The sequence below is a fragment of the Chrysochloris asiatica genome, unplaced genomic scaffold, assembly GCF_000296735.1.
Source record: "Chrysochloris asiatica unplaced genomic scaffold, ChrAsi1.0 scaffold00002, whole genome shotgun sequence".
NCBI classification, from domain to species: Eukaryota; Metazoa; Chordata; class Mammalia; order Afrosoricida; family Chrysochloridae; genus Chrysochloris; species Chrysochloris asiatica.
In genome coordinates, this window is record NW_006408520.1 from 26,130,715 (window position 1) to 26,142,795 (window position 12,081).

At 37.3% G+C, this 12,081-nt stretch overlaps 1 pseudogene; it reads left to right on the plus strand.

The window, feature by feature from the left end:
- Positions 1–464: 464 nt before the first annotated feature.
- On the plus strand, positions 465–10,776 carry LOC102824618 (annotated as a pseudogene).
- The last annotated feature ends 1,305 nt before the right edge of the window (positions 10,777–12,081 follow it).

A 12,081-nucleotide genomic window follows, 5' to 3' on the forward strand; every position in this document is an offset into this window, starting at 1 on the left:
TTCTAAAGATCACATTTTTTTTTAATTTCTTTTATTGCTTCCATTGCTTTTATTGATTTTTTGCTAAGAACTCATTTTATTTCCTTCTCTTACTGTGTATAATTTTAGATAATTTCTTTGGTGAACGATCAATGTACACCGGAGAAATTGTATTTGTTGAATTGTGTGTTCTACCCATAAAAATATTATAATATTTTTCAAATATTTGTGGTTACCATGTATTTTGCATTAAGCATCCTAATGTTATAACAATCTAGTTTGAAATGATACCCACTTTACTTCAATGTCATACGGATCTTAAAACAGAAATTTGCCCCCAAGGAGTTTTAAAACTGAAAGAGGGAACAAAGTTCAAGGATAGAAAATAAAACTTCAGTCCATCTTGTAATATTATAGCTAAGCTAACTGTCTAGAAATTGCATTCCATCTAACCTTCCCTTATAGATAAAGATAACATCTTGGACATGACCTCTGAGATCCATATGCCAGACCCAGTGTACCTCATTGAGAACAGAAATGGGAAACTGACAGCTAATCAGGAATCTTTGAAGACCCTGTCTGCCATTACACAACCTGTTGTGGTGGTGGCTATTGTGGGCCTCTACTGCACAAGCAAATCCTACCTGATGAACAAGTTGGCTGGGAAGAAAAAGGGTAAGTGGCACCACCAAAGCTCAAGCCAGTACCTTCTGTTCACTCACACTACCCAACATCATTTATGCTGATTAAAAGTGAAAGTTTAGAGGTGGAATAAATATTGAAAGTTAACTTAAGGTTGAAATTTTTGTCTTCACTCTGTTAGAGAGGATAAGAATGAGCTCACTCTTGCATTACCATTTGCTTTAATTTTCCTCTTTTCATGGTATAAATGAATCTTTCTGGATTAAAGAGGCAGTGATAAAAATTAATATAGATAAAAATGAAATCTAAGACATTTATGTGGTAATATCTAGCTTGTACAGATACTTGATATAAAGAAAAATGTTACAATCTGTATTGATAATCTAATTTCATTATTCTCTGGTTGTAGTTAAGATCAATACAAGTTGATCTTTAGCTATTTCTTTATTTCAATATCTAGTACCAATTTCTATTAACACTTCATTCAAAAATATCTGATTCATGCTTTCCAAGCTTCTCTCTGGGCTCCACAAGGCAGTCGCACACCAAGGGAATTTGGATGTGATGTGTGCCTCATCCTAATAAACCAAACAATGCCATAGTTCTGCTTGATACTGAGGGACAGGGAGATGTATAGAAGGTAAAAATAAATCTTTTAAATTATACTCATGCCAGATAGCCTTCCTTGTCAGTGAAATATCTCCTGAAAATAGCATCTGTGGCAGTTTGTTTGAAATTGCTGAATGATTTCTCACAGCTGCCCATGGCAACTAAGATGACTATTGTTGCTCCCAACCTCAAATGGTACCATGCCTGCCATGACTTACATACTGCTTTGTTCCTTCTGTATTACTTCTCAAATGTTGAATTATGATTCCAGTAGATTATATCAGTGTGTTATTCCTCATCTTTACTTTGGCTTTGGATGCAGTTCATTATCTAGTAAAAATTACCTTTGCACATAAAGAAAACATAACCTCTGAGGATAAAGTATTAATTTGGAAGTCAATCCATAACATGTACCCAGATCCCCATGGCATAAACAAAGAGAGGAATAATAAGGTTAATTAGTTAGGTTATGGAGTTCATGATGTCTAATGATTTTTCAGTTATGTACCTTTCACATATAGCATAACAAAATGTTTTATTGAACCTTTTGGAAGTGCCACTAAAGCTGATTAGATGTTTTACAAACCTATGTTGACTTTTTACATTGGACTCCCAAAGAGGTGATAAGAATGGCCTTATCCATAGCAGATGTACTAGTAAGAGGACAAGTCAAAGTCTGATAACAGCATTTTTTTTTTCATTAAAAAAAAAAAAAGATGCATTACTACTCTTAAAAGTTTTAGGCAAAAAGCACTTTTGTTAAAATAGCATATTTCAATAGTTGTCAAATAAGTTCCTTCTGTGGCATGTCAGTGCAATAGAATAGGGTCACATTCAGGAGACATTTTTGTATATTAGTAGTTGATCATAATAGCAATGTTTATCAACTATTTATGTGCTTAACACTATGATATGCCTTTATATACAGTAACATTTATTTTCAGAACACCTTAAATTAAATATCAAAGAACTCACTATACAGAGGTAAAATAAATCATGTGTAGGGAAATGATTTGCCTAAGTCTACATTATAAAATGAGACAGAGCTGAGAATCAAACTTGATCTATTTTATTCCAAAGCACATGTTCTTAGTCATTCTTCTATGTGGTCTCTGCATTGACTTCTAGGGAGACAACCGGAACGATTCCTGGATCTTTGCTTTGGCAATACTAATGAGTAGCACTTGTGTATACAATAGCATGGGAACCATCAACCAACAGGCCATGGACCAACTACAGTATCCTTTTTGTTGTCCCAAGTATCCCCAAGTCAAGAAAAGAGCTGCTTCATTATATCACAAAGTATGGAGTTGTACAACTTTAGGAGAATTCATAAGTCCTTCTATAAAGAATCCCATTATTCTCAACATGTCAGTTTCCTCAGTCACCCTTAGAATTCTGAACCTACTTGGCCATAAATAATCTTCAACTACACAGAACTCTGTACATCCCCTCTCTGAACTAAACTAGTCTCTAATCTTCAAACCCTCAAAGACCTTTAGAACTTAATTCTCCCTTCAACAAAATCCAAATATACTTACCATTTTCTCTAAATGTTTACTTTTAACCTGGTTATCCCCTACCAATATTATTTCACTTTCAAGCCCATCATGTGGTCTCAAATGGTGATGTATTCTCTCCTTTACCTTGTATTTAACAGGTCCCATATATTAGTTAGAAGGAACTCTGGTAGCATACTGGTTATGAATCGGGCTGTGAACCTCAGGGTCAGCAGTTCGAAACTACCAGCTGTTCTGCAGGAGAAAGATGAGGCTTTCTGCTCCCATAAAGATTTACAACCTCAGAAACCCTGTACAGGGTCACTATGAGTCAGAACCAACTCCATGGCACATAAAAACAACAACATATATTAGTTAGATGTCATACTTGCTCCTTGTTACTTTCATACTATCTTCCAGATACTTTCTTTTTCTGCTTTCAATGATAAGAAAAGATGCTTTTAAGCACATACTCTTACACTTTGTTTCATTTTTTATTGTGTTCGTTTACCAACTTCTCATCAAACAAACCACTGATATGTTAACAAATTTTAGCTTCTAATTCATGATCTTTCTAAACATTTCAACATCCAATAGATACTTATCCAAAACTCTGATCTCTCAGTTCCATTACTTCCTAATTAATTTTTCTTCCACCTTCCTGCGTTACCAAGTCTGGGCTATATTCAGTAGCTTCACTATTTCTACAAAATCAGTTTTAAAGTTCACATGCAATTAGTTAATGTTTTGATTTTTGCTAAGGTCATCTTCACTTTCTGCATCTAGTAGTTCTTAGTCCTCATGTTAGTTTTTAAACAGCATTTGGGGCAAAAAAAAAAAAAGAATCTTTTACTTCTTTCAAACTTGAACCACAATTTGGCAGTTCAAACCCACCAGCTGTTCCTCAGAAGCCCTATACAGGGTCCCTAGGTGATCTTACCCAGTCTCCAGTTGTTCCATATCATCTACATATGACTCACCATCAAATTTATATCTCTAGTCAAATTATCTGTTCTCAACTTTTAAAACTTGTATAAATAGCAACCTTCTCATCTTTTCCATTTAGATGCGTAAGACCCATCTCAAACTAAACATATACAAGTAAAATTTCTTAGTCTGCTTGTATATACCTAATCTTACCCAGTTTTCCTTACCACGGTAAATTTTCATATCATCATGCTAGTGATAATTAGACTGTTGGAATCATTCTGCATGATGTTTTTCCTTATACTCTCAAATTCTGTATCATCAAGTTGATTCCACCTTATAGTAACCATGCATGGGGTTACTGAGGCTGCAGTGTTTACAAGAGCAGAGAGTTGTATCTTGCTTTCATAGAGCAGCTGGAGGGTTTGAATTGCTGACCTTGCAGATAGCCGTCCAGTGCTTATTCTACAGATCCACCAGAGCTCCTTAAACTCTAAGAACTAGTAATCATTAAATCCAGTTATCGGCACTTTCAAAAACATTTCCCCAGACTGATCCTCAAAACTTCCATTATCATAACTCTAGTATAAGCCCTCCATTACCTTTCTTCTGGGTTGCCTCCTGAACTGCCTAATTGCTTTCTCTGTTTATATTCTTGATTCTTACATAATTTGCACCAGTCATAATAACCTTTCAAAAACAAATATCAGACCATATGCTCTTTCAACTACCCAACTGTCTCAAGTTAGGTTCTAAAAAGAAGGAAAACCAGTGAAGCTTATTATGCATATATATAAAGAGAAGTTTATATCAAGGGTATGACTCACATGCTCGTTGTTACCATTAAGTGCCTTTGACCTGGTTACAAACTACAGTGACCCTTTATAGGATTTCTGAGGAACAGCTGGTGAGCTTGAACCACTGACCTTGCAGTTCAAATGACTTTTCAGTACGGGTCATTAACCCACAGTGTCACAGGGAAAATCCCAAGTGCTTGGGACAGGTGTCAGGCTGGAGACTTCTCACTTACATAGCTACAGACCTGATGAACTAAGATAGGCAGGTCAGATGGTGAGCAGGCAGGTCAGCCAGGTAAGATAGCAAGCTGCTGATGACTTCCAAGATAAGAAGACAATAGAGAAGGCAACTTGAGCCACTGGCTCAAGTTCAAAAAACCAAAGGTCAAATGACAAACCAGATGCAGGATCCACACCCAGCAGAAATCCACAAGTTTGACTTAGTTCAATACACTGAAAGTAGATGACACACCAGCAGAAACTTCCTTTCAATTGATTGCTTGTTCATAGAATATTTCACCATTATAGATGATCACATAATATTAGATCTCATCATTAGAGATGACTACATCTAAACCGTCAAATCACTGAGAATCCTGATCTAGTCAAGTTCAAAGAAAACCGTAGCGATCACCTTCCCTAAATAGCTTCCTTTAAATTTATATAAAATTCAGACTCCTTTCCTTAATATGACTTCCAAAGTTTAAAAGGTCTGGCTCCTGTTTTTCCTGGTAATGGGTCATAGCCTTACTGGTGTTCTGGCTACAGATTGGACACACTCACTTACTGCCTATTTAAAGATTGCCTGCAATGCTCTTCCAATGGATTCGTTTGTGGATGATTCATTCCATAATTCAGATTTCTTGTAAATATCAACTCAGAAAGTACTATCTGAACAATTACATAAACTAACAGCAAATGAGGATGTACAAAGTTATTCTTTACCTCATTTTTCTTCTAGACAAAGTTATCACTATCTGATATTTGTTCTTTCCTTTTGGGAAGAACATGCTCAGCATTTCTCAAGTTGAGAGAACAAAAGAAAGAATTCAAGCCTCGACTTGTGGTATTGAAAGATTCTCTTTGTAAATTATTGAATAATGCGGAAAGCATAAAAATAAGATGGAAGGAATTCCACAGTCACTGTACTAAAAAGACATTGTCGATGTTCGATAATTTCTAGAGGTAGCAGATGATCAAGAGTAATGACCCTGAAGAAAGTATTTCAAGGTGCACTGAAGGCATTGGCAATAAACAAGGCCCCCTGGTATTGATGAAATATAGATTGAAATATTTCAACAAACTAATATGGCACTGGAAGCACTTACCCATCTATGTCTAGAGATTTGAAGACAGGTACGGTACCTGGGCAACTGACTGGAATAAATCTGTAAATATGTCCATTCCAAAGAGAGGTGACCTGACAGAATTCAGAAATCATAGGACAATAACATTGATATCCCATTCTAGTAAAGTTTTACTGAAGATACTACAAAAGCAACCGCAATCATACATTGACAGAGAACTTCCAGAGGTTCAAGCAGGGCTCAGAAGAGAAAGTGGAATGAGGGATATCATTGCTGACATCAGCTGAATCTTGGCTGAAAGCAGAGAATACCAGAAAGATGTTTACCTGGCTTTATTTACTATGCACAAAGGCTTTCAAGTGTGTGGATCATAACAAGCTATGGACAACATTGCAAAGTATGAGAATTCTGGAACACTTAATTGGGCTCATGAGGAACTTGCGTATAGACCAAGAAGCACTCATTCAAACAGAACAAGAGAACACCAAATGTTTTAAAATTAGGAAAGGTATGTGAAAGGGTTGTATGCTTTCACCAATATTTATTAAATCTTATGCTGAGCAAATTATCTGAATGGCTGGATTATATGAAGAAAAACATGGCATCAACAGGAGGAAGACTCATTAACAAACTACAATATGCAGGTGATACTACCTGGCTTGCAAAAAGTGAAGAGTACTTATAATACTGATGAAGATCAAAGACCACAGTCTTCCATATGGGTTGCATTTCAATGTAAAGAAAACAAAAATCCTCACCATAGGACCAATAAACAACATTCTTATTAGCAGAGAAAAGATTGAAGTTGTCAAGGACTTCATTCTTCTTGGATCAACTATCAGCACTCATGGAAACAGCAGTCAAGAAATCAATTGACGTATCACATTACACAAGTCTGCTGCACAAGAACTCTTTAATGTGTTCAACAGCAAAGATGTCAGTTTGAGAACTAAGGTGTGCCTGACGCAAGCCATGGTATTTTCAATAGCATCATATGCATGCGAAAGTTGGACAATGAATAAGGAAGACCATTGACAAACTGCTGCATTTGAGTTATCGTGTTGTAGGAGATTATTAAAAGTACCATGGAGTGTCAAAAAGCAAACAGATCTGTGTTAGAAGTACAGCCTAAGTGCTCCTTGGAAGCCAGGATTTCCAGACTTCATCTCTTATACTTCAGACACATTGTCAGAAGACACCAGTCTTTGGAGAAAGATTCATGTTTTGTAAATTGCAGGGTTGGAGAAAAAAAGGAAGACCACAATGAGATGGATTGACACTGGTGGCAGCAATGGGCTCAGGCCTAGCAATGATTGTGAGGCTAGCCCAGTACCGGGCAGCGTTTCGTTGTGCATAAGATAGCTATGAGTCGGTACTGACTCAATGGCACCAAACTACTAGTTCTAGCTGATATTTTATTATATTTTTGGTTGCTTGTTTATTGTCTGTACTTCTGATATAAGGGGTAAACTATTGGAATGCACTATCTTATGTATTGAAATAATGTTAACCACTAGACAAGTGCCTGGTTCATAAACATTCTCAAAATATGTCTGCGGAATAAATGAATGATAGAATGAAGAGAAAGCAAATTGTTTCAGATAAGCATTGGAAGAAAATGTAGCATAAAAATGCTATGTTTTTCTGTGCTTTTCCTAAATTAACATTTCAATTATGTTACTGAGCTGACAGATCAAATCCGGTCAAAATCCTCACCTGCTAATGGTAAAGGTTGTGACTCAGCTGACTTTGTGAGCTTCTTTCCAAGCTTTGCATGGACACTGAGAGATTTGTCCCTGTTTCTAGAAGCAAACGGAAAACCTATCACTTCTGATGAGTACTTAGAGATTTCACTGAAGCTAAACCAGGATTCTAGGACTAGTTTCTGGGTACCAAATAGAGAGATAATAATACCAAAAATAACCGTTTCTGTGTAGGTGTTAAAAATTATGATATCTTATACATATTTTTCTGAAAGTAGTACAGTGCTGATAGCGTACCGTAGAGTGCATTCCAACTCATAGTGACCCTGCATAGAGTTTCCAAGGCTGTAAATCTTTACAGGAGCAGAAAGTATCATCTTTCTTCTACAGAACTGCTGGTAATTTCACACTTCTGACTGTGAGGCTAGCAGCTCGACTCATAACAACACTACCAGAGCTCCTTGGAGAAGTACTAGAGGATGAGAAAACATTACTTGGTTGAGTTAGTTGAATCTAATTACTCCTATGAGAGAAAAAATTTGTTGTTTACCACATTTCTTTCATTATTCCTGGTCCATCATTAGCTAATTGTTATCTCTTTATATTGCCTTTGTTAAAATTATATTGAGGAAATAATTGTTTGTGGTAATTAATCTGAGGTTGAACTATTATTATTCTCCTATCTGAAGAACATATTTGATGCATTAAACTCTGAAGACCAAAGACCAGAAGAATTTTGGGATGACATCAAGAATATAATACAGGAAGGAAGCAAAAAGTCATTAGGAAAACAAGAAAGACAGAAAAGATCAAAATGAATGTAAGAAGAGGCACAGAAACTTGACTCCAGTGTAGAGATGCTAAAGCAAATGGAAGAAATGAGGAGTTCCAAGATCTGAACAGAAAATTTCAAAGGTCAGCTCGAGAACACAAAGTCAAATATTACAACAAAATGTTCAAAGATCTGGAGTCAGAAAACCAAAATGGAAGAACATGCTCAGCATTTCTCAAGCTGGGGGAACTGAAGAAAAAAATTCAAGCCTCGACTTTCGTTATTCAAGGATTCTTTGGGCAAATTATTGGATGATGCAGAAAGTATCAAAAGAATATGGAAGGAATACAAAGAGTCACTGTACCAAAAGGAAATGGTTGATGGTCAACCCTTTTAAGAGGTAGCATATGATCAAGAGCCAATGATACTGAAGGAAGAAGTCCAAGATGCATTGAAAGAATTGGCAAAGAACAAGGTACTAGGAATTGATGCAATAAAAATTGAAACCTTTCACAAGAAGTGAAGCGACACAGAAGGCACTCACTCATCTCTGCCAAGAAATTTGGAAGACAACTCTCTGGCCGACTGATTGGAAGAGATCCGTATTTGTGCCCATTCCAAAGAGAGGTGATGCAGCAGAATGTGGAAATCATTGGACAATATCTTTAATATCCCATGCGAGTAGTTTTACTAAAGGTAATAGAGAAATGACTTCAAGCATGCATTGACAGAGAACTAACCTGAGGTTAAAGCCACATTCAAAGAGGATATGGAATGAGGGATACCATTTCTGATGTTCTATGGAAGTTGGCTGAAAGCAGAGAATACCAAAAAGATGTTTGCCTGTGCTTTCATTGACTACACAAAGGCTTTTGATTGTGTGGATCATGACAAGCTATGGACAACATTGCAAAGTATGAGTATTCTGGAACACTTGATTGTGCTCATGAGGTATCTGTACCTGGACCAAGAGGCAGTTGTTCAAAAAGAACATGGGAATACTGAATGGTTTAAAATTTAAAAAGGTGTGCAACAAGATTGTATTCTTTCACCATATTTATTCAACCTGTATGCTAAGCAAATAATCCAAGAAGCTGAGTTAAATTAAGAAAAATGTGGCATCAGGATTGGAGGAAGACTCATTAACAACCTGTGATATTCAGATGAAACAACCTTGCTTGCTGAAAGTGAAGAGGACTTAAAATACTTACTTATGAAGATCTAAGACCACAGCCTTCAGTATGGATGCATCTCAATGTAAAGAAAACAAAAATCCTCACCACTGGACCAATAAACAACATTCTTATTAATGGAGAAAAGATTGACATTGTCAATGACTTCATTTTTCTTGGATCTACTATCAACTCTCATGGAAGCAGCAATCAAGAAATCAAATGACATATTTCATTAGGCAGATCGGTTGCACAAGACCCTTTAAAAGTGTTGAAGAGAAAAGATGTCAACTTGAGGAATAAGGTGGCCTGACCTAAGCCATGATATTTTTAATAACCTCATATATATATATGTAAAAGCTACACAATGAATAAGGAAAACCATAGAAGAATCGATGCTTTTGACTTATGGTGTTAGAGGAGAATATTGAAATAGTGAAGGGCTGCCAAAAGAACAAACAGATCTATGTAGGAAGAAGTACAGCCAGAGTGCTCCTTGGAGGCCAGGATGGCCAAACTTCATCTCTCATAATTCAGACATATTGTCAAGAGGAACCATTATCTGGAAAAGGATATTTTGTTTGTTAAAGTGTAGGGTCAGAGAAAAAGAGGAAAACCCCCAACGAGATAGATTAGCAATATAGCAGCTTCAATGGGATCAAGGGTGGCAATAATTGTGAGGTTGGCCCAGAACAAGGCAGTGTTTTTTTCTGTTGTGCATAGTTTCACTGTGAAATGGTACAAACTCGAAGGCACCTAACAACAGCAACATAGGTACTGACCAAAAAACTAAAAGCTTTAATAAGCCTTGATTGTGTATCCGGAAGTTTTCCCCAAGAAGAAGGGCTTTATCTTTGACCAACCTGCTCTGAGAAAGCATCTTATTTATTCACCTGAAGCTGAGGAGGAAGAGCTCACCCAGGAGTTTGTAGAACAAGTTGAAGGATGCTGCTCATACAACTTCAGCCAATCCAAGACCAAGACTCTTTCAAGCGGCATTGTGGTCAATGGCCCTTGTGAGTCATTCCCTCTTTTCCAACTCCTTTCTAAGACTTTTCTTTTAGAGGATATAATAAGGAGATTTAAATATTACTTGCAACAAGTATATGAAAACAGTTCAAGGATCACATTATGAAAATGATGAGAAGGTAAAAGTATTTCTAGTAACATTTACTGTTCATAATTATAAGCTTTAAAAAAAAACAAAACCTGGTCTCCAATTCCAGGTGCCAGGGTTGGTGCAAATAGCTCCCCAGACACTTGGATGGGGTTAACAATTGTGCGACTCACTACCACACACCTCTCACTGCTGGGAGAGCTGGAGCTTCACTGGGAGATGGTCACCCCTCTGGTCACCATAGGAATATGAGAAACAAGACAATAATCACATCCTCGCCTCCATGAGTCTCTGGTATGTTTCTGTAATATCAACACACTCTCTTGTCTCTGAAGCCGCTCAAAAAATTTTAAGATTGCCACACTGCATCTGGTCAGCCAGCACAAGTCACCAATCTGATAATTTTTGTCTGTTTTTTGTTTGTTTGGGGTTTTTGCTACATCTGTGCAGCTTCCTCTCATAGTAAGCATTCACACCACTTTTTAACTCCTTCATCTGAAGCTCAGGATTCCAGGACTGTCATTTGCATCTGTTTCATTTTCTTTGTTGTGGAGTCCTGGTGTGGCACTGCAGGTTAACATGCTGGACTGTAAGGTCAGCTTCAACTATAACATCAACGGTTCAAGTTCACCAACTGCTCCTCAGAAACCCTATACAAGTTTGCTATGAGTAGGAACCAACTCAATGGCACTTAACAACAAAAACAAATCTTTGTTGTAGAAGGTCTGTATTACATTACTGCCTAGTCTACCATATTGCTACCTCTGACTTACATCTCTACTAGACAACACTGGTATAAGTGCTGTGGAAGAGGCAAATATTGTCAGAATGAATAAAATAATAAAACTAAACTTTGTTATTGAAAAATAAAATGATATAAATACTTACTAAAAGGATTTTATAAGAACAAACAAGATGGTGGATTGGGTGGAAGTTCAGTAAGGAGTTCCATCAGCAACAACACAGAATACAGGACCAAGGAGGCTCAGGGGATAGTGCCAGAACTCTAAACCACATATAAAGGAATATTTAGAAGGTTGAAAGGCTTATAGCAAGGAGAATTTGTATCAGAAGCAAGAAATCCATTGCTTTCTAATTCAAGATGCTCAGCTGCTCCAGGAGCCACCATCTTGGGTGAGACCAAGCGGTGGAAGTTTCAGGGCAGCCACGGATGCCTGACAGAACTGTGGACATAAAGGTGTGGACATTCTTTTCTTTTGGTATCTGTTCATTGGTCCCTGGCTGTCTGAGCACCTCCATCTCGTGACTATAAGGGTGCCTGAGCTAGTGGACACCCCAGCCCCACCCTTGGAGGGTTCTACTATGCATGCACACAGATCTCTTCAAAATTTACAGAGAGAGTTTCCACTTAAAACCAAATGGCCAGAGAACAAAAAGATGGCGGATCAGGTGGAAGTGTAGCAGAGAGCTCCGTTAACAACAACACAGAATACCCAACCAAGCAGGCTCAGGGGCTGGTCCCAGAACTCTGAACCACATATAAAGGAATACTTAGAAGGTTGGAAAGCTCACAGCTGGGGGAATTTGTGGCAGAAG